At 41.3% G+C, this 19,284-nt stretch overlaps 1 pseudogene; it reads left to right on the forward strand.

Annotated features, from left to right (window-relative positions):
* The first annotated feature begins 1,000 nt into the window (after positions 1 to 1,000).
* Positions 1,001 to 1,514, forward strand: LOC147451484 (uncharacterized; annotated as a pseudogene).
* The last annotated feature ends 17,770 nt before the right edge of the window (positions 1,515 to 19,284 follow it).

Consider the following 19,284-nt stretch of genomic DNA (forward strand, 5'->3'; position numbering starts at 1 on the left):
TGGGAGTCTGTATTGTGTCTAAAGCCAGTTGATAGTTCTTTTCACCATAGCAAATGTCTTTTGGGAACATGGCAATGATTGCGGGATTGAAAGACTCTTATTCGTCATGTTGAAGACAGTGATGGTATCTCTAGAATGACTGTTGAGATTTTTGACAAGGTTCCTACACAACAAAAGGATTAACAAGGTCAAGATAAATGCTCAATCCGATAAGTTTCATTTTTGTGCTCCAAGGGAAACTAGGGAGGTTCATCAAACACAACTACTTGTACAAGTGTAAATCTCAACAGTTCAAGGAGTGTTTGGCCAATTTTCCTGACGATGTAGTGGTGTCTATAATGGATTTTGCAGAGTGAGATCCAGTCAATGCATTGGTATTCATCTCAGGTCACAGTTCATACTTACGTGATGTGCTTGGTGCCATACAAAAGACAACTCACTTCTACATCTCTGACGACAAGACACATGACACTTTGTTTGTGCAGCACTATTTTCTTTTGCACAATGAATGGCTAAAAAGACACGGCTAAAGTGTCAAGCACCATTGGGTGTGGTCACATGGTGCTGCATCACAATTCAAAGCAAGGCGGCGATTCTATTCTGTTGCACGATTCTTCAATATGAGAGGTGTCCAAATGACTCACAATTTCTTTGATTCAGGCCATGGAAAGGGTGAACACGACGGGGCTGGTGCAGTGGTCAAAAGAGCCCTCACACAGGAGCAATTGAAATTTGATGGGTGAGAGCTGCATAACGCTTCAAGCGTTGTTGCATTCCTCAATGAAACTCAGAGAAATCAATGCCCACAGACAGGCAAGAAAGTTGATCGTGCTTTCTGGGAGGTCAAGCTCGGTGATGTCGATAGAGTTATAGAGTGGGATTGCAAGCGCATGACAGGGTCTCGATCTTGGCACTATGTCAATGGCTACAGTCAGACATATTTTCACGGACTAAGGCACATAGTGCTCTCTTGCTTTTGCGCTGCGTGCATGAAAGGTCAATGGAGGAGATGCGCCAACAAAGATCATGTGCAGGGGTGGGTATACTTGCAAATATACAACCCACAGCTATGGATGAAAGCGATGGAGAAGAATCGAGCAAGGATGAGGATGAATACACCCCCATGTATGTTGGTCACCATGATGACCTCAGCAATGCCTTGATGGTTGGCCAGAACTTTGTAGTGACTGCAGAGGAGTTAGGTGCAGACTAATACGTCCTAAAATGCACCTACACAAAGCGCCTGGCCAAAACAAGAGGAAAAGGATCAATGGCACAACATCATTTAAAAAAAATTGTATGTGGTTGAGGGCCTATTCTATGACAAGGTAAATGGCCGAGATGATACTTATGTCCTTTTGGACAACAAGCCCACTGCTCTAATCTACTCCCATCTAGTGCGATGCATCAGGTTTTCCATGTCCCCGAGGGAAGATGAGCATAAAGTATATGATATGCCAAATGACATATTCGAGCAAATCTATAATAGCATGCCCCCAGAGGAGAACTTTTAAGATATATCTCTACAAATTTGACTTTGGCTAGCACTTTTAATAGTAGATAGTATTCTTTTTTATAGAAAAATAAAAAGGAGGCAATGAACTATGTTGAAGAGAGTCAAGAAGGATTACATCAAAACTGAGAGAGGGGGGGGGGGATCACCTAACTATTGCCCTCTAAAATTACAGCTAATCACCCTGCTGAAAAGCTAGCACTTTTCACATCAGAGTAATAAAAGACGTCTTTTAAAACACTTGAAAGAACTTCTGAACACTTGGCCAGTTAACTAGCACCCTTGAACCAACCCCCAAAAATATTTTAAAGCACTTATGATCAATTTACTAGCCCCATGTACCACTTGACCAGCTCTTTGGACCACTTAGGACCACCTGACCAGCACTTGTAAGCACTTTATCCTACTTGACAAGCACTATGAACAGCTTGACCACACCCTAAACCACTTGGCCATCACTTTATACAACATAACAAGCAGTTTGAACCACCTGACCATCACTTTGAACCACTTGACCAACCCCCTGAACGACTTGGACAACACTTTGTTCCACTTAACCACAATTTACCAGCCCCCTGAAAAACTTGACCAGCTCTTTGGACCACTTAGGACCTCCTGACCAGCACTTTATACCGGTGGAGAAGCCCCTTGAACCACTTGACCACCTGACCAGCACTTTGGACCACTTAGGACCACTTGACCAGCACTTTGAAGCACTTTATACTACTTGACGCACGATTGAAGCACTTTCCACCCACTTTAAACCACTTGACCACTTAACCAACACTTAACACAAATTCTAGTTGACATCAGTAGTAACAATTGACTTTCAAAATTCTTGATAGTATATTCAAGTTTAGATACAAGAAAAGTTTTCTTTACAGGGAGTTATCTTTTTCAAGGAGTAAAGTCGCTTAGTTAGTAGACTGCCCTGGCCATTCTTGTTGACGTGGCCGCTTATAATTGGTTGTTGGACCTGGTATTTCGATGCAAGAATTTATTGTTGTGTCCGTACTTTTCCATGTGCCAGATTCCAATTCATTTGTGCAAGTTCATCCGTCCAGGCATCAAATGGACATTCCCTAACGGTCTTGTCTCTATCAGGAGCCTCAGCCCACTGTATTATAAATGAGGCAACATCTTCTTTGAGGACATTTTCCCATTGCCTCTCATTTTGCTTTTCTATCCCAGGCAGAATGACAAATTCATTAGGATCATTGAAGTACATCTTATAAAGGGAATCATCCCCAACAGTAAAGTGTTAGACTTATTGAACTTAGGAAAGAGGTTACCAAAGGTTTCAAGTTTTTTGAAAAACATTTGCTTTGCGGGGTTTCCAAATTCCCAACTACTAACATGGCAGCAGTTATGTTCCAGCCACCCACTCAGACAACGCTTGGCCTGAGATAGGCACTTGTCCATACCCTTCTCAATATTGTGGTAGGCGCGCGAAGACCACAAAAAATTTTATACTATCTGGCTATGTCCAAGATAATGGGAATGGCCTACGAACTTTGAGAATAGTGGAATTAAGAGAATTAAGGTGAGCATTTTTGTGAGATCACTTTGAGAACATAGAGGGTGAACTTAATTGATGGTAGCAACATAAACATAGTACTTTATTAACTTGGCATGAACAATAATTTTTCAAGAGAGAGAGTATTAGAGAACAGGACAATAGTTGAGGACCGGATCTACTTGGAGCCGGTCCCCCCTCCAAAAGGCGTTTGTATTATAGATTCTCCCATCAAGAGAGACTTTGTTACAATACAAACTTTTGTGTTCCTTGTGACCTTGGTGATGCTATGAAGATGGAAAGCTTCATTCATCACGAGCTTAACATAAACTTTGCAAAAAGCATTAACTAACCCAAGCCTTAGTCCCAAGGCCTCAAACACCTGTGAAGGTGGAGAGAGCTAGTAGGGAATGAGGGTAGGGAAGAGGAAGAAGAAACATTCCATAGGAGAAATAAATAGTTCCTCACTTATCATCACTCTTCTTGCTTAGCATAGCATAATAGCATAGTGATGAAGATGAAGAAGATGGCAAGCTTAAGCATTGAAGCATGGCTCTTGGTTGGATTTGCATTCCATAGCCAAGAGTGTTGGTGTAGGCTCTCCACTTCTCCACAAGCTTGGAGAAGGAGATGGAGCTCTTGCATTTTGCACTCCACACAATGAGAGAATGTGTGTGTGTGTGGGAGAGTATACCTCCCCCCGCCCCTCTCATGCTTGGTCAACACACAACGCTCTCTCTCTCTCTCTCTCTCTCTCTCTCTCTCTCTCTCTCTCTCTCTCGTATTATTTTATTATTTCATTTGGACATGTGTCTTCTTTTTCCTTCTTGAGAGAAAGAACTTAATTATTTATTTTTATGTATCTAAATTCTCATTGGACCCTTTTAAAACCTAACCAATAGCATTCAAACACATCATGAGGGAAACATGTAGAGGATCATTTGAACATGTGTGTTTTATGCTTATTAAGTCATTTGGTTGAATTGAATACTTCAAGGACTTAGTCAATCAAGCAAGCATGTGTCTTTTATGCTTCTTAAGTCAGTTGTTTTTAACTGAATACTTCAAGACATAGTCAATCAAGCATGGATGTTCATGCCTCTTGAGAATTTATCTTTGAATTTAACATTTCAAAAACCTTAGTCATTTAAGCATAAAAATCACCTCAAGCTTATGGCAAGGTTCCCACAACCACTTTAAGTGTCTTAGCACCTCGTGCTTGGGTACGATTCCCACCTCGAAGTTAGTCCTAGCTTGCGTAAGTTCAAAGGACTTTTTAACACTAACTTTTGGAGGTCTTTAATGAAGCTAACCCTAAGGTCTATTAAGCTCCATTACATGTGATATATGCCACCTTTCTTTTTCACTAAAAGTACTAGTGAACAGCATGGAGAAGAGCTAGGCCTTACCATTCCTTTTTCCACCAATTCATGCACTTGCCTCATGATCTCCTCTTGTTGAGCTTGTGAAACTCAATAAGGAGGTTTATTAGGCGGTGAGCTTCCTAGTAGAAGCTCTATTGCATGGTCATCATCCCCTCATTTTGGAGCTAGCTCACTAGGGATGTCATCAACGAAAAAATCTTGGAATCCATTTAGGAAATTAGACAACTCTTATTTTTTTTTATTCCCTTTGCTACTTGTGAAAACATTAGAATCATTTACAGATTCTCTAAAAAAAATCATATATGCAAAAATAGAGCTTTTAATTGACTTATCAAAAGCAAGCGTATTTACCACGGATATGGCGTTCCCCGACTCATTAGCATCTATTTACATGCTCTTTTCCCTGTAGGTGAAATAAATTCTCCTTTTAGGGAACTTCATGTTGGCGGCCATGCGGTTGAACCATGGTGCCCCTAGGATAACATCCTCATGTTGGAGAGGTAAAAAGAAGTCTTCTTTGTGGACATAGATTTGGACATGAAGCCTCAATTTCCCAATCAAGGGAGTAATAGAGGCTTGTTGTCCCTTGAAAGCTACATCGGCAATTGCAATATCTCCCATCTCAAAATCTTGAATGCCTAACTTGATCGCCAACTCCGTTGATATGAAGTTGTCAGTAAAGCCAGGGTCAAACAAGACGAAGGCATCATGCTCCCTTACTTTTCCCCAAGCGTAGAAGAGGAATGAGCCTTTTCAATGAGTATCCTCTTTTGGAGCTTCAACCATGGAAGCTCTAGGAGTATCATTTGAGGACATGTCTTTTGGGGCAAGAACGATAACCATGTCCTTGCTCCCCACAGTTAAAGCATTTATGGTCTTTATGAAAGGCCTCCAATTCATTAGGAGAGAGATTATTTTTACCTTTGTAAGCTCCTTTCTCCGTTGCCTTGGGAAGAGTTTTGAGCATTGCTGTTCCCTTTAGCTTCATTTCGATCCTTGTTTTCCATGGGCTTGAAATTTCTTCTTGCCCCTCGTTGGAAATCGGTCCTTAAAGCGACCATAGTCTGGTGGATGACTTCGGTGGTGGTGCTAGGCTGTTGTGAGTGGACATACTCGGCCGTTTCTTCAAGTAATACTTCACACAATTGTTTCTTTTGTTCAATGAATTCTATCCTTTGAAAGACTGTAGCTTTGAGATGTAAATCCCAAAACTTGTTTACATATTTGTGGATAGACCCGTTGAAGAGTAGCTTCAAACTCCGCCATTTGGTAAGCACTTTGTCCTTTGCATCGCTTGCAAGGAATTAATTCATGATGGAAACTTGTAGAGTTTTCTATGTCTTTGGGACCTCGCCGTTGCCATGTAAGCTAGCCCACCATTGACGAGTAGATTTCTAGGATTGCATAGCTACATTGTGTAACTTGGAGGACTTCATGAAGCCCTCGTCTCCAAAGGTCTCCTTAAATTGTTGGATGAAGGCCAATACTTTGTTGGTGGCATCAAAGGTGCCATCATAGGTGAGAAAAGAGATACTCTTTCCTCCCCCTTTGAATTTCTTAAGCTTTTGGGACCTTCGCCATGCAGGATAAGTTTTGCAATGTCCTCTCCTCTTGTATTCTCTAGGAGAATAACTATTTCTTTCATCGGAAGAGGAGGAAGGTGAAGAAGAAGGAGAAGAGGGTGACCTCTTTCATGCCTTTTTCTTCCTTTTTTTCCTTTCGGAATGATGAGGAGAAGGACTATGGGTTGACCGTTTCCTCTTGGGAGGAGTTGACGATAGTCTAGACCCCCGGGGAGGTCACCTAATAAAAATGTAACCTATCACGTGAGTTCAACAGAAGGGTATTTAAAGTTCTTGAAACTTACAGAAATATATATACAGAAGGGCATTATTTTTTCAAATTTGAAAAAAACTTACAGATTTTAAAAGAAAAGGGTACGTCATATTCTTAACAAAATTCACAGATAAGGGGTTTTACAAACATGTCTTAAACGCACGTGATATGGTAGTTTTACACATAGTGAACCCCCCAGGTCTAGACCGCCGTCTTCATGGAGCCACATCTTAAGAGGAACTTGGGGATTCATTTCTTTCTCGTTATTTGGATTCCTCCTCTCTTATGGGAGAGAGTCTTCTTTTGGGAGTCTCATCAAGAGGCCTCCTAAACTCTCTCTCCTCTTGGAGAGGAAGAGAAATCCCATAAGCACGAAGTTGTTAGGTAGCTTCGGCTTGCAAAGTAGGTTTTCCCATAGCTTGATGCAACCTAGTAACAAGATAATTGATAAACAGGGGGGCATCATCATTAGCACCTATATGTGCAAAATCAAAGTTATCAATGTTCATTCTGCTCTCTTGGTTATTGTCAGCCATGCTAATTATACTTTTGTGTTTACTTAGTGTATTCTTTGGCAATTCAAAATCTTAGTTGCTACTCCTCTTAGCCTTTGAAAATAAGCACTTAAGTATATACACCCATGGCTCGAATTGGTTAATTATAGAGAGTAGTGGGGTGGGTCTAACATAGCAGAATTGCTGAGGGATAGCTCCTTTCAGACTTCTTATGGCTCAATAATGGTAAAGCCATACGCAAGTCTAAAAAGACCCCATTATTAAGACCAAAGCACCCGAGCTGTGCACCATATCCCATATAGTGGGTTCAACAAAACTGATAATAGATTCCAATCCCACTTACCCTAATATAATTAACAAAATCAACCATTAATAGGCTACTTAAGGACCTCTCATTTTAACACTAGTTTGGTACCAAAAAGGAAACTTTAGTGTCTTTTTTTTCGAATTTAAATAAAATGGTACATGAAATTTAGAACACATATCAAGAAATGCTTTTGAAAACCTATAAAATGTTATTCAAAGTACTCATAGAAATTATAATCCCTCACTTTTGATCATAACCTCAATAGTAACTACACTCATGAAAAGAACCTACACAAAACAGCATTCAATGTTTCATTAAAACTCGTACTCTAGCCTAAGAAAAAAAAAAGCAGGGTGCATGCAATAATCCGTGGTAACTACTTATATATGTGTTTGATATTTTTGCAATTATCATGTGAGAAAAAAATTCTTTGTGGCTAGAATTAAATATAGAAAGTCATGTGGGTCAAATATGCAATGTTCACAAATTCAATTAACAATCACAAAAAACATTTATTTCATATACATTTACAATGCCTTATGATGCATATATACTAGATCTATGACTCTATTACATAAGGTGATAATTATTAATAGCTACGCAAGCCACATTTTGTGATTTATGGCATATCCAAAAAAATGCACATGTTGTAATTATGATTTTTATTTATCAAAGATGAGCCTTAAAATAAAGCACTTTTGGAATTTTTTTGTTCGTCTCACTTATTTGTCTACAAATACCTCATATGGACACAATTGGGAGATTTATATACACACTTTCATTAAAGTTTTTCTGAGCAATGTTTTTTTTGCAAAAAATTATGCACTACAATTATTTATAAATGAGCTTAAATTACAAGATGCCTATGAGTTTGAACCCTTGAAAAATTCTTAGTTGATGGGTCTTGACCTATAAATACATTATACACCTTAATTTTTGTCCCATAACCTCATCATGTTAATGAAAGAGGCCTTGAAGAAAGACCAAAATTTTCCTCTTTGTTAGCATTTTCAAGATTTGTCTTTTGATTATAACAAAATTTTAGTCCCATCACTAGGTTATGAAGCTCAATTTCTTGCTAAAATAAGTTTTTCCTATCCATACACCTTGAAATCTATACAAAATCTTATTTTGATGAGAAGTTATAAACAAAATATTAAAACTGCACTCAATTCCTATGATTTTTTCATCTTAAAACTTATCATATAATGTTAATTTGGTATTAATTTTGGCAAAAGAAAAATTTGGCTATGTTCTTCACCTCATAGTTAACCTAAGATATGAACGTAACCTATGATTTTTTTTTCTAGATTCACCAAATAATTATGAGAAGTTGCTAGAAAAACAGGACACTTTAGTGTCTCAGGACATTTGAGTGTCCGATTTACAGAACTAGTGCTAAGCAATAAAAGAGAAACCAAATGCTATGATACCAATGTAATGGGAATGGCCTATGAACTTTGAGAATAGCAGAATTAAGGTGAGCATTTTTGTGAGATCACTTTGAGAACATAGAGGGCGAACTTAATTGATAATAAACATAGTACTTAATTAACTTGGCATGAACAATACTTTTGCAAGAGAAACAGTATTAGAGAACATGACAATAGTGAGGACCGGATTTACTTGGAGCCGGTCCCCCCTCCAAAAGGCGTTTGTATTATAGATTCTCCCATCAAGAGAGATTTTGTTACAATACAAACTTTTGTGTTCCTTGTGACCTTGGTGATGCTATGAAGATGGAAAGCTTCATTCATCACGAGCTTAACATAAACTTTGCAAAAAGCATTAACTAACCCAAGCCTTAGTCCCAAGGCCTCAAACACCTGTGAAGGTGGAGAGAGCTAGTAGGGAATGAGGGTAGGGAAGAGGAAGAAGAAACATTCCATAGGAGAAATAAATAGTTCCTCACTTATCATCACTCTTCTTGCTTAGCATAGCATAATAGCATAGTGATGAAGATGAAGAAGATGGCAAGCTTAAGCATTGAAGCATGGCTCTTGGTTGGATTTGCATTCCATAGCCAAGAGTGTTGGTGTAGGCTCTCCACTTCTCCACAAGCTTGGAGAAGGAGATGGAGCTCTTGCATTTTGCACTCCACACAATGAGAGAATCTGTGTGTGTGTGTGTGTGTGTGTGTGTGTGGGAGAGTATACCCTCCCCGCCCCCCCCCCCCAATGCTTGGTCCAAATCTCTCAATCTCTCTCTCTCTCTCTCTCTCTCTCTCTCTCTCTCTCTCTCTCTCTCTCTCTCTCTCTCTCTCTCTCTGTCTCTCTTTCTTTTATCATTTTATTATTTCATTTGGACATGTGTCCTCTTTTTCCTTTTTGATCGACAGAAAGAGCTTAATTATTTATTTTTATGTATCTAAATTCTCATTGTATCCCTTTAAAACTTAACCAATAGCATTCAAGCACATCATGAGGGCCACATGTGGAGGATCATTTGAACATGTGTCTTTTATGCTTATTAAGTTTTTTGGTTGAAATGAATACTTCAAGGACTTAGTCAATCAAGCAAGCATGTGTCTTTTATGCTTCTTAAGTCATTTGTTTTTAATTGAATACTTCAAGCCTTAGTCAATCAAGCATGGATGTTCATGCCTCTTGAGAATTTATCTTTGAATTTAACATTTCAAAAACCTTAGTCATTTAAGCATAAAAATCACCTCAAGCTTTGGGCAAGGGTTCCCACAACCACTTTAAGCGTCTTAGCACCTCATGCTTGGGTAAGATTCCCACCTCGAGGTTAGCCCTAGCTTGCGTATGGTCAGAGGACTTTTTAACACTAACTTTTGGAGGTCTTTAATGAAGCTAACCCTAAGGTTTTTAAGCTCCTATAGATGCTGCACGTTGCTCTTTAATAGACTACCTCCATTTGGACCCCTTTTGAGATGTAACCATCTCTCCTCTTGGTCCCTTGCTGAGGTAAATTTAGAAGCACTTATTGCACATTTTTCTTTGGTAGACCGTCTCCTTTTGGACCCCTGTTAAGATGCAACCATTTCTCCTTTCGATCCCCTGTTGAGATAGGTCTAGAAGCACATATTACTAAGTCTTGTTCCCCTTTTATCTTCCCATATTAAGTGATCAGTTTAATATGGAAAAATCATTTGGTAAAGTTAGATATTATATTTTATGACACAGTACATAGTAGGTGACCGTATCATTCCCCTTTACTTTATCAAAGTACAACGTGTTTAAATATGAAGGTTCCAATACTTTGCGCTTATCATGCACACAAGAAAGCACATTCTTGAAGTCTACAATTACTCCCAAATCTCTATAGACTGGGAAGCGAGACATTTTGTAGCAAGGAAGCTGGCGATCAATGTGCTCTACCTCATCAATCAGTTGGGGGGGTTTTGAGCCAACCACACAAATGTTAACTACAGAGAACAAATGGAGAGAAACTAAGATAGAATACTTAAATTTATATTTCCGGGGAAAAAGATATAAAGCTGCAATCTAAAAAAGATAGCATGAGAAAAAAGATACAAAGCTTCTTGCATGCTCTGGTTTTTGGGGGGAGTATGCTAGTACTCTTTTTGGGTCCTGGGACAACTCGTCCTCCATCTGCTTTTTTCTCTTCTTTGGCATCTCCACCACTACAAATTGCAAGGTTGATTCCTATTCAGGATCCTCTGCCTCAGCTAAATTGTCCTCCTTACAGGCATCAGTACACCTAGACCACAATGAACACGGTGACCATGATTCAGACATGGGAGGAGACAGATATACAAAACTGACATTACCTTGGTTGCTTGCGGACGGAGTTGTCTCCTTCAAATGTCTTGGTCACCACCCTCAATAGTTTTCCCACCTTCAAAGTTCTTGTAGTTCAGCAGTATGGCATCAAGGTCAAAGACCTTGTCCACATTGTGCATGGACGATGTGGAAGCTTCTTTCTCAACCACTGGCTCAACTGAACCAATGCACACAATTAGTCTCCACAACAGGTTAGCATAAGTTCTGTTGTATAAGATGACCAACCTACCTTCAAGCTTCTCATAAGAATTCCCAAGTGCCCAGCATCTTGCTATATGGGGTATCTCCCATTTACAGTCTGGTACAACATACTTGGGATCAGTTGCGCTGACCACTGAAAAGAAGAACGGATGGTATAGTGGGCACACAGCAGCTGAAAGACACCGACCGCATATTTATCCGATAGTTCTTGACCAAAGGCCATACAATTTCCAGACAATAAAACAGTATCCATACTAAATTTAGACTTGGAAGGTGAAGTGGGCACAAGAAGGGCCCTGCCCTCTCTTTTCATGAACTTGTTGGACCCCTTCATGAAGGAGGCTTGCCTTCTGAACTCACCAAGCTCCCTATCCATTCCTTGAACTATTTTCTGTACAAAATTAAAAACAAAGGAAGATTATTGCACAACCAACCATAATGGGGGACATGTAATAATGCTAGAACATTCAAGTACTTGTAGACACTTGCAAGTGCCTACAAGTGCTCTATTTGTCCACTTGCAGCACTTTGAAAGGCACTTGGAAGCTCTTTTTAGCACTTTCAAGCACTCGCAGGGTCTAAAAAGTGGTTAAAAGTGCTTTAAAGTGCCTCAAAGTGCTAGCAAGTGATTGAAAAATAAACTTCTAAGCACTTTGAAAGTATTTTGATGCAAATTTAAGCACTTTGAAGCACCTTCAAGCACTTACAGGACTTTGCAAGTGGTTGAAAGTGCTTCAAAGTGCTTTAATATCCCTACAGGTGGTTCAAAGTGCTTGCAAGTGCATAGAAGTTAGGAACTTTTTAGCACTTGTTGGAACTTGTAGGTGTTTAAAGGTGCTTGGAAGTGCTTCGAGGTGCTCAATCTTCCCACTTGCAGCACTTTGAAAAGGCACTTGCTAACACTTGGAATCTCTTTTTAGCACTTTGAAGCACTTTCAACTACCTGCAAACTCCTGCAAGTTCTTGCAGGGTCTTAAAATTGCTTCAAAGTGCTTTAAAGTGGTTAAAAGTGCTTTGAAGTGATTGCAAGAATCACTTTTAATCACTTTGAAAGCATTTTGAAGTAATTTTAACCACTTTGAATCTTATTCAAGCACTTGCAAGAGTTTGCGAGTGGTTGAAAGTTCTTCAAAGTGCTTTAATGTGCCAAATGGTGGTTCAAAGTGCTTGGAAGTGCATAAAAGTTAGGCGCTTTCTAGCACTTGCATGCATTTTTAGGTGTTTAAAAGTGCTCGAAAGTGCTTGCAGGTGGTTAAGGTGTTTGCAAGTGCTAAGTATTGCAAGCACTTGCAGGTATTCACAGATGTTTGCATGTGCTTAAAAGAGCATGTAGGTGGCTAAAAGTCCTTGCAAGTGCTTAAAAGGTGGCTACTCTCAACCACTGCTAGCACTTTCTAGCACTTTATACACTTTAAAGATAGAGAATACTGGAGTACCTGCATGGCTAACATCTCCCCCTTCATCCTTGCAGCATGATTGAATCCAAAGGACTTGGAGAGTACCCTTGTAAGGACTCCGATTTCAGCCTCATTTTTGGCAATCACAGCTGCATTTTCTATTGGAGAGGATTTCATTTTCTCCACCTCCTCTCTGAGGCTCTCCACCTCTGCAGTGATGGGTGCACAAGTTGAGGAGGTACCTTCGTTGTGCAGCCATAAGTCCCGCTATTCAGCCCCAAGACTGTCTTTGTAGACTTCACCTTCTCTTCTGCCTTCACTGCCTACTGCTCAAGGTCATCGGCAAGATTATCCACCCATGATGTGTAGAGGGGCTGACAGACTGTCCACATGTGTAGAGGTACCTTAGTTGTGCAGCCATAAGTCCCACTATTCAGCCCCAAGACTGTCTTTGTAGACTTCACGTTCTCTTCTGCCTTCACTGCCTACTGCTGACAGACTGTCCACATGTGTTGTAGAGGGTGGCTGGATGCCGCAGGACAGTCCACAGCATTCTCTATCAGTCCTTCAAATGTGGGGTCTTCCTTCATGCCGTAATCGGACATAAACTTTTGTATTTTCCGATCGAGCCCCCCTTTCTGGCTCTTGACATTCCCTAATACTTGATCCCCGACCAAAACCCATGCAATCTTATGATTGTCGAGGTCTGCTTTAGCAGCATCGCAGTATTCATATGCAAACCCCCTTGCAAACCTCCTCATGGTCATTAATGATCCATACATAGAGCTCTATGTTGATAAGGTTCAGCCAGGTGATTTTGTTCTTATTCATAACCCAGCTATCAAGTGGAAGAGTCAAACAGATGGAGGCTCTAGAGGAGAAATCCTGGTAGACCTTCTGATAGAGAAGCCTGCATGCATCATGAAGGTGGTCATGCACCTAGTGGAGGAAGATCTTCTTCTATGGCACCTTGAACACTGTTGACCACTATTCAGGTGGCAGGTTTTTGTCTGTTAAATCCTTGGGAAACTTTCCCTCCATGCTCAGTCCATATTCCTCATGCAACTGCAATGCAAAATAGCAAAACCTGGAAAGTACCAGATACTCCACTGATGCTGCAAGCAAAGTCATGGAGAAAAATGATTTGCAACCGATGCTAAAAAAAAGGATTTTTGGCCATGCATTGCCATGAGATGCATAGACATGAGGCGATGTAGAACTCACCTTTTAGAGCATATTTTTCAACCGACAACATGCATTTGGAGAAAGAAGTTTCGACGGTCGTGTTTGTTACTAGGGTCTACAGCATCGTGTTGGTTGCAAGGGACTGTTGTGTCGTGGTTGTTGAAGGTGTCTGTTGTGTCTCATGTGTTGGGAGGGTCTTTTGTGCGGTGGATGTTGCGGGGGTCTGCTGTGCTATGGTGTTTTTTGCAGGGGGCGCCTACTGATGTACCAACTCCATACTCTAAGTTGGGTTTTTGCGCTTCGTAGAGGCGTAGAGGGAGTGTTCTTCTTGGGAGTCATCTCTGCAGAGGGTGCTGCTACAGCCTTTATGCTTTCGTGTCAGGGCAATGGGGGCAGAGCTCCACTAGGGATATGGCAGAGCGCAACGGGTGCAATGGGGCACAGAGCGCGACGGCTACAGAATGCAATGGGGGGAGCATGAGCTATGGGAACAGAACGAGCACATAGGTACAGGCGGAATTTCGAGTGATAAGCTAGTTGCGTGAGAGGAAAGGAGAAAGAGGACAAAGGCCATGATGACTGTAAGTTTGAAAAAAGGGGACCCACTCCACCCCATAATGGCTCGCATGCATCTAGATTATAGGTACATAAATTATATTGCATGCAAATTTAGAATTTCCCTCTCCCTCTTTTCCCAAATTTGAAAACGTTGAATTTCCCTCCACGTAGGTGCTATTGGTGGTACCACCAAAAGGTGCAAAAAATGGTACCACTTAAGCATGATATCATCGAGAATCTGGCTCATAGCCATGGATTCTGAAAAATCTAAAGTGATCGAATGTACCTTGAGAACCCTCTCTCCTTGGTTCATACGAACACTTAGTGAAATAATTTTCCAACACATTGCAAAGTCTCCCAAGTTCGTATGTTGAAAGCATATTCCCAACTTTGGAAGCCTTGATATAATATGCCTAAATTGAATCCTTGCTTCACATAAGTATTTTTGTGCTCATAGCCAACATATACTTATGTCTTCATACAAATCTCACGGGAAAGAGAATCAACCTTGTCGAAGATGTATAGATAATGGACATGGTCTCCTTATACATCTTGTTGTGAGGCAAAAAAACTACTTTTAGTCAATGTGGCTTGTACCTGCTAGATTTTATTGCCATTGTCCTTGACAAGCACCACCCTTAGCACTAAAATTTATATCACTACATGATGTGAATTAACAGTGTGTAAGTATAGAAGCCATGCTTCTCCCTTTAGCATTGTCTTGATCGTCTCAAGTTCAAAACAAGATTGCCTAGGAGCCATGCCCTAGCCAATTTGCAACCCCAAACTCAGAGATGGAGAAAGAAAGACTTTTGATAGTCTTCTTGAAATGTAACAAACAGTCGACCATGCCGAACGGCTTTGCACCTTCCATCAAGTCAAGCAACAACCCGTGCCGATTGTTGTGATATTCTAAAACATTATTGATTGGCCTTGCCCTCAAGCTTCCATGAGAATAGACCCAAAAGAAGTAGCCGCAATCTTCCATGCCATGAGCTCTGTCTACCTTGCATGCCTTCGAACTCGACTGATAATCATGCTTGTCCTAAACGATATCCTAGTCATGCTTGGAATCCCGTAGTCGTAGCCAATCTCGTCGATGCACTACCTCTTACTGATCTTGATGAGGGCCTTGCCTTGGCAATTTTGGCACCATGGCCGGTGGAACCTTGCTTCTCATTCGAAGTTACGCACCATGGGCGGTGGTGAGACAAACCCCCCCCCCCCCCCTTTGAGTTAAGGGCCTAGTGGGTCCTTTGGGTGACCCTTAAGCACCTTGAGTGTGAAGGGAGAAGAAAAAAAAAGACCCACAACGATGGCAGCGAGGCCGTTCTGCACAAGAGGACAAAGAAAGAGAGAGAGAGAGAGAGAGAGAGAGAGAGAGAGAGAGTTGTGCAAAGCTCAGCTCATTGTCGTCATGAAACAAGATCTTCTACTCTCCACAGTGCGCCTTTGACAAGCCCGAACATGTTGAATTTCGTGTAGGAGGTCGTGGCCTTCTCGTACATGCAAGGAGACTTTCCTGCGTGGCCTCGCCCTTGTCAAACCCGGCAAGGAAGAGATTGCTCTTGCATCCCTATCCTCTCTCCTCTCGCCATGGGACTTCTCCACAGAGAGAGAGAGAGAGAGAGAGAGAGAGAGAGAGAGAGAGAGAGAGAGAGAGAGAGAAGAGAGAGAGAGAGAGAGAGAGAGAGAGAGAGAGAGAGAGAGAGAGAGATAACATGCATAGCCATGCATGAGCCATGCAAAGCTTTCCTCCCTCCTCCATAACTCCTTCCTTCCCCGAGCTTTGATACCAGTTTAAGACAGAGGGAAGACGGACCTGTGAACAACCACCCAATCGTCCTATATATAGGCCCATGGCCCTCTTGCTCTTAGCTATATATTCAAGGCTATATATGGACTCTTATACAATAGATGTGTTCGATACTTTGCCAGGACATGCCTTCCTAGTCTTACCCTTGGCATGACACCCCCCCCCCCCCCCCCCCCCCCCAATGTGGTGTTTTGTGAAAGCTACATCGGTGGCATTTGGCCCTTATGCATACCGGTCTCGGTTACTTTTTTGAAAAATTTTAAAATTATGAGCTCTAGACCCCTTCCTTGGATTTTCTCCTGGGGCGAAAATATGTAAGAATATAGCACGTGCAAAAAAAATAAGGGATTTATAATTAGGTACATTTATAATAAAATTTACTTACATAAAGGGATATTTAATTGAAAAAGTGATCAAAAGTTTCATACATAAGGGCTAGATTTTTTACAAAAATGCATACATTAGGGAAACATATAATACTTGAAAATATACAATATGTAAGGGATTATTTAAATACCTCTTGTTTACACATGCTATATGAAATTTTACATAGTGAAATCATGGGGATTATCTTGTTTTAGAGGATTGCTTCTTTTGGATACAATTCTCTGGATCCTCCTTCGATTTTTTTTTGCTTTTGATTTTTGAAATCACGTCCATCTATTGGTAAAGGGAAAAAAACCTTACTACCCACAACACAATTTCCCTCTTAGGTGTTGGTCACATGAGGCGCAGTTATCAGTAATAGAAAATTGCGCCAACTGAGCTCGTTTTTGAAATTCTAGGCGGCTACCTTAGGCTTCTGAGTGGTCACGCGCATATAATCATGCTTGGAGTACTGGCACTTGGAGGTTGATGGAGCTGAGATAGCCGGTAGAAGTCGATGTGGCATGCTTGACAGAGTTGGCAGGCTGCAGCGCTGTCAAAGAAACTCCACTTGCAAGGTGAAAAAGTGAGCTTGCACGTCTTGCATTAAAAGCACTCCCCGTAGCCTTTTGCAACTATGCCGATTTTGGCACAGTTACAAAATGCCAGGCTCGGCAAAATTGACTTCACTTTGTAGGATGCATGTGACCAGAAAGGGGGCTCAATTATCCACCTATCCTTCTGATAACTGAGCCTTGCGTGACCACATCCTTAATAGAGATAGGAAAGTTAAGTGTCAACTATCTCTCTGAGTGGCCTGCACATATATATATTAACAATGCTTAGTTAATGGTACTCTTACAACAACAACAAAAAATGGTTCCCCATCATTAACTTACCATGTGGAATTAATGGGCAAGCTCAATCCAACGGTCTACAATTGCTCTCAAGAATTCCATGGTCCACTATGGCCTTGTGTAGGCCATAAAAAAACTGAGGATTTAATTGGGACCATTGTTTCCCACCAAAAGAACAAGTGCCAACTTCCAAGGGACCTTGGCCCCGTGGGTGCAATACTAGAAAAGCCAACTTTATGTAAGTTCTAGAAGTTCAGCTGAACTGGGAAGTCCCATAGTGTTGGAACGAGGGGCCGAGGCTGTGGAGTAGAGTTAGAAGTTGGAACTTTGGAGCGTCGAGAGTCGAGACCGAAGTGTTGGGTAGCTGAGTGTGGGAGCCTGGAGGAGCAATGCAAAGGAGCTCAGGAGTCGGGAGCTCTCGCAGCTTCCCATTTGTACAGATTAGATTTGGACATGATCACCATTATTATGGGTAGTATACCAAGAGTACCATACACGTCAAATGATTGGTGCAGCTGATGAGGCCGTTGACATTGGTAGGAAAGGTGGCAGCAAGAGGGTCGTCCGATTGGGACGCGATTGATGGACAGGATGCATCAAGTCTGGCATAAAGAAAAGAGGGAATTATTGGATTGATTCAGAAAAGGGACCATGCGTGATGGTCCATAATAAATCTTAACAAAAGGTATGGAATCATACATGCCCTTTGCCATGGTAGAGAGAGGCTCTCTCATGAAAGGGCCAGTTGAGATCATGGCGCACATACATGATCTGTGGCATCCTCATATCATGCCATACATGCATCCATACAAACATGCACGCACTTTGGTGCAATCTGTGGCAGTACAGGGCTACTGCAGCAGGAGCTGATCACTGCAGGAGCGTGGACTCTGCGACTGTGATTTGTGCACATGCACCTTTTCCACGGATTGCAATCTTTTTGAAGTTTTATGGTGGGCAAATCTACGCAAGCGCCTGCTGGGGGTAGTAATTGTTCCTGCCTGCCCAAGCCACGGGGACTCGGAGAGACAGAGACACAGCGACACGGATCACAGAGAGAGAGAGAGAGAGAGAGAGAGAGAGAGAGAGAGAGAGAGAGAGAGAATCTTCAATGAACTTCGCACTAGCCTGGAGAGAACTACAGAGAATCCCCTCAGGCTTGTATGCACAATTACCAACCAATCAGGTGCAGCTGCTGACAAAGGACCCTCTTGTCCCGTATTCGTCAGCTCTCCTGGTTTCCTCCTCTCCCTTCCCAAGTTCCCACGCAGTTACAGACATGCAAACGCGGGGGCGCCCACACCCTGCGTCTCACCCGCGTCCTAATTACCTGCACCCACACCTTGCGTGCTTTCGCATCGGACTCTACTTCGTTTAAATTAGTCTTGCTTGGTGGGCCTTGTTATATAACATCTATAGAATGTAACACGACATATGCAAAATGACTTTTAGCAGCTAGCTAGCACTGAAGGGAACAAGAGCAAGACTCATTTCGGAAGGGCTACATTGAGTGAAAGGGATATACACTTGAGAAATGCTGTAATGTTTATGGGAGGAGATAAAGTTAAGTGCATCAATTATTATAGATTATAGGGGTGGTTACAATTGAAATTATATCCAAGCGAGGTTGTACTACTATGTGATTATATCCAAGCAAGGTTGTACTACTATGTCTACAAATGAATGTTTGTGTGTTTTGCCTTTCTTCTTTTATATTTGTTTGTGTTTTGACTTTCTTCTTTTGTAGTTATTCCCAGTACAATGAATGAGGACAATTATTGTAACTTCACCTTCTGTGTTCTATGTTATGGCATGGACAATGCATGATGTACCGTTTGCCACACCGATTGTTAAGTCAATATTTTCAGTGATCATGCAGTGCACGCAAATTGTGATCGAATCTAACTCTTTGAACTTAGGGTCTAGGAGCCACTATTGAAGGACATTTATATTACCACGTTCGTCTTCATTTCAAGTTTTGTAATGTCAGATTAATTGCACAATTTATTCAAGGCAAGGTTGTTGTGGTGTTGGACGTCCAACATGTGAGTACAGGTTATCGTAG

The sequence above is a fragment of the Adiantum capillus-veneris genome, chromosome 9 (assembly GCF_014529385.1).
Source record: "Adiantum capillus-veneris isolate H3 chromosome 9, ASM1452938v2, whole genome shotgun sequence".
NCBI classification, from domain to species: Eukaryota; Viridiplantae; Streptophyta; class Polypodiopsida; order Polypodiales; family Pteridaceae; genus Adiantum; species Adiantum capillus-veneris.